At 40.8% G+C, this 4714-nt stretch overlaps 1 protein-coding gene and 1 long non-coding RNA gene across 2 annotated transcripts in view; both read right to left on the bottom strand.

Annotated features, from left to right (window-relative positions):
- mast2 (microtubule associated serine/threonine kinase 2) overlaps window positions 1-4714 on the bottom strand; it is a 168201-nt gene that overhangs the window by 145290 nt on the left and 18197 nt on the right.
- LOC117949946 overlaps window positions 1-4714 on the bottom strand; it is an 18705-nt gene that overhangs the window by 7582 nt on the left and 6409 nt on the right. Inside the window, exon 2 of the long non-coding RNA XR_004657773.1 lies at window positions 4197-4209. This is a non-coding gene — a long non-coding RNA (uncharacterized LOC117949946). The remainder of the gene's footprint in view (window positions 1-4196; window positions 4210-4714) is intronic.

The following is a 4714-nucleotide window of genomic DNA, read 5'->3' as shown; positions in this document are numbered from 1 at the left end:
CACTGACATGTTACAGTGTTAGATGGATGCACTGACATGTTACAGTGTTAGATGGATGCACTGGCATGTTACAGTGTTGGATGGATGCACTGGCATGTTACATTGTTAGATGGATGCACTGGCATGTTACATTGTTAGATGGATGCACTGACATGTTACAGTGTTGGATGGATGCACTGACATGTTACAGTGTTAGATGGATGCACTGACATGTTACAGTGTTAGATGGATGCACAGACATGTTACAGTGTTAGATGGATGCACTGACATGTTACATTGTTAGATGGATGCACTGACATGTTACAGTGTTAGATGGATGCACTGGCATTTTACATTGTTAGATGGATGCACTGACATGTTACATTGTTAGATGGATGCACTGACATGTTACAGTGTTGGATGGATGCACTGACATGTTACAGTGTTAGATGGATGCACTGACATGTTACAGTGTTGGATGGATGCACTGACATGTTACAGTGTTAGATGGATGGACTGAAATGTTACAGTGTTAGATGGATGCACTGACATGTTACAGTGTTGGATGGATGCACTGACATGTTACAGTGTTAGATGGACTAACAGTCACCTGCAGACAGTGCAGTTAAAATGTCGAGGTTTTTATTTCAGAGATGTGTCTTTTTCTACTCTTTTAATCTGACGTGTTTTAACTTTTTCTTACATTTTAGTCCCTTTTTTCAACACTTTTCATGCTTTTTTCAATGTTTGTCACATTTTTGACGTTTTCAACACTACGTAACACTGCCTTATTAACGTTAGTTTTACAGTTATTTTTGGAATTTATGGTCAATAAAACTCATTTATAGGAACCATTATACCTAATGTTTGAGTTAGAAAAGCAGAAATTAGGAATTATTGAGACTAAAATTAAAGGAATGGATGTTGATGATAATCACAGACTGGAATATGTCAACTTTTACTCAATACTATTTCAAAAACACTTCCATTTGTTTTACAATGCTATAAAATTGAATAAGACGCCCCAAAATTAATGAAAGTAGAGATTTGTACTTGGCAAAGAGCGTTGGGTGGAATCAATCATGTTATTTTGGGGAATTAAAGAACCGTGATATAGGACAACATGAGGACAACATGGGGACAACATGAAGACAACATGGGTGTTAAAACGGAGCCTCTATAAAGACCAATCTCTGGATTTTACGAATTAATACCAGATCATTCGATTAAAGATCAATTTGAATCATCACATTTCTTTTCTTTTTGTTTAACCCTCTCTTAGTATCTTGATGTGTTGATGCACATGTGTAGACGCCTGCAGACTGGCATGAGCTGCAGCTTCCTGTAAAAACAAGAGGCCGGTGTTTTGATGCATGTTGTACGCCGTCAGAGCGGGTTGTCCTTTTCATGTGTGTACTGCAGGAAGGCGGGCTGATTGTAAAACATTTACGAGCGCCGAGGCATAAATGCAAACTGCACAGTGCATATCACTTTATTGATTTACTGGAATTATGTCATAAACAGTGTGTTCATAACACGGAGGCCGCCAGTGGGAAAGAATGAAGTTGGGACTATCGAAACGGTCGTAACTTCAGTAAACTCCAGGGTCTGAATCAGGGACTCTGTTGGTCAGAAGCTGGTGCACTGGGCTTTCTCTTCACACACACACACACACACACACACACACACACACACACACACACAATTTCCCCGCCCCATGAGCATTTTGGTGCAACATTGGCATAACAAACCTTTCTGTTTTTACAGGCAAAAACCCTCAAGGACCGTTATAATTTTCCTTATAATTTAATTACAGCAGTTTATGGATTTACGCCAAACGCCCATGTGCACATCTCACGTGCACTAATAACATCCATGTTTGTGTTTTGGCTTAGCCCGCCATCATCTTTTTGGCTCGCCTCTTATCAACATCCTTCTCTTAACCGCCGCTGTTCCGCTCCCTCCTTCTGTCTGACACTCGTTTTTCCATCTGTTCATCCTGAGTCATAGCAGAGCTGTTTGGGCTGATCACCTGCAGGCAAAGTGTGTGTGTGTGTGTGTGTGTGTGAGAGAGAGAGAGAGAGAGAGAGAGAGCTTGTGTGTGTGTGTGTGTGTGCGTGTGTGTTTGTGTGTGTGAGAGAGTGTATGTGTGATAGAGCGTGTGTGTGTGTGTGTGTATGTGTGTGCGTGCGTGTGCACGTATGTGTGTGCGTTCGCGTGCCTGCATGCGTGGCCAGACTATTGAATTCCTTGTTGGTGTTGCATAATGGATGCAAAGTATGCGGTATAAAGGTTTTCCTGAATACCATAACCACGTGCTCTCAAAGGATGAAGCTTGCATGATTTAATGTAGCCTATATTTTTGAATTTGGATCTTTTGATGGATTTTTTTGACAGTAAAAATATGTTTTAATCTAAAAAAAAGGGTTAGGGTTAGGGTAATGTGAGGAACTGAAAAGATCAGACCTTTGCTTACCTTAGTTTTCCCTTTTGTTCCCAAACTAAGCCTAAGTGTGATGTAACTTGTAAAATGCTAATTAGGGAAATGTAACAATAATCTGTGTGTGTGGAGCAAAACATTAATATCAGCAGTGAAAAAGCAATTAAGATATTAATTGAAACAGAAACAAAAGGTGAAACAAATTCCACTAAAATCACATTAAAAAAGTTAAATCAGGATATTATCTCAATGCTATATATAGCTCATTATTGCAATGATATAGATTTAGACAGATATATGGATACGTAGATATACGATATAGACTTTATTAATCCCAAACTGGGAAGTTACTGTTCTCAGCATCACACATACAGAAAATACAAGAAATATACAAAGAACTGTAAATAAAAAAGATCAAAAATACCAGAACACCTTATCAAAAACTAAACTGAAAATACCCTTGCTGACCCTCCTTGCCCTGCAACGAGGACCCGGGATGTGGTCCGGCTGGAGGGTCTCGTCCCTTCAGGACCAACATGGAGACCCTTTGAAACCAGTCCATTCCTCTCCGTGTTCACTGATGTTTTGACCGGCAGCCAGGAGGCCGAGCCTGAAACCAGACCAAAACCCCACATTTACCCTGGCAGGCGGCGCAGCAGGACCCTGTGGGACTCCCGTAGCTCGCCAGCTCCGTATTACGTAGCCAGAGTGAGCCGGTCTGTGCTTTTGGGAAAAGCAAGGGGTTGCCACGGCGAATTATGAAGATGGATTCCAGTCCTGCAGCCGGTTGGATGCCAGAGGGGAGATTTTTTAATGGAAGCACTTGATTGTTGTTCCTGTGAGCAGCTGAGAGGCCGGTGTCATTGGACCCGAACCCCAGAGCATCTCGCATACCTGTTCTGAAGATGCTGATGGTTTTTTTCCTGCTTAGAGGAACTTTCGGCACCCCCAAAAAAACAAGGATATAGCCAGCACTAAAGAATTGAGAATAAAAATAGCAATTCAAATCAAAATCAGCTTTATTTGCCAGGTTTGAGGACGCATACGAGGAATTTTCCTTTGGATCATCGTTGCCCACAATGTGCTTACACACACAAAACAACCAAAACAAAATACACACACTAACATATTCACACAATATATAATAATCTCTGAATGGGCTTAACATTAATTTAACAAACAACACCAAGACACAAGCAGAACATACCCATGAATATGAGAGCTAATCTCAGTTTTAATTCCAAAATCGGTGTATATTGGACTCTCCAGGTGATTTATTTAAATATTAGTACTTTTTCAGCCACTTTTTTCAGCCATTAATCGGGGTTTTATAAACTCAAGCAAAGTAGTTAGTTTAGTATGATACAATTCATAAACGGCAAAAGGATAGCCAATTTAACCATCACCATCCTTATACCAACAATTCCAAGTATAATATGTAGTATAATATAAGTATAACACGTCCAAAAACATTTCCAGTACAAGACCAGAGGGAGATGTGACTGTACAGAAATCAAAATAAAGACACTGAAATAACGGGAAACAAAAAGTTCAATTTGTTGCTATCAAAGTTGATCAAATTGTCAGAAATAACAGGTAGATACATAGATTTCTGTTATGAGGTAACACAGACTCATTCCCTTTAATGTCTGCATAGCCCCCCCCCCCCCATATTATCTTACAGTTAACGGATGTTATCTGCGGCTTACAAATTATGTTCCACGATCTCGGTCTAAATCAGAAAAACTGCTATTTTTGGTTTTTTGTTTGAGTGCACCTGACCTGGAAATCTGATTTTAGACCTCCAGACATACATAGTTCTGTTTATCAAGTATTTTGGGGGCAACCGGCCTTCATTTTGGCCGACATGACATGCTCGGTTGAAAGGCGGGCACTGCAGGCAGCCTGACTAAAACGACCAATCTGATTGGTGGAGGGCTATCCCGGAAATGACGAGCGGGATGAGCGTTGACTCGAGTCTCTCGATATCTGACGAAAATCTTGTCAACTGACCTTTGTCGATCTGAAATGAAGACGAAGACGTTTTTGGTGAATTATTTCAGTAAGATATGAGCCGCCATGACAGTCCCAAGACCCACGTGACGCGTTCGTCCAATCAGCTGCTGGTTTTCAATTTTGGGGCGACAACGCAGATCAACGCCCCCTGCTGTCCCGGAGACGCATTACGTCTTGTTGCTTCGGTGGCACTTTTTCAGATAGGGCTGCTCGATTTTGGGAAAAATCATAATCACGATTATTTTGGTCAATATTGAAATCACGATTATGTAACACGAT

The sequence above is a fragment of the Etheostoma cragini genome, chromosome 9, assembly GCF_013103735.1.
Source record: "Etheostoma cragini isolate CJK2018 chromosome 9, CSU_Ecrag_1.0, whole genome shotgun sequence".
Lineage (NCBI taxonomy): Eukaryota > Metazoa > Chordata > Actinopteri > Perciformes > Percidae > Etheostoma > Etheostoma cragini.
The sequence above is the reverse complement of the archived record's forward strand: the minus strand, read 5'-3'. Positions and strand labels throughout refer to the sequence as shown.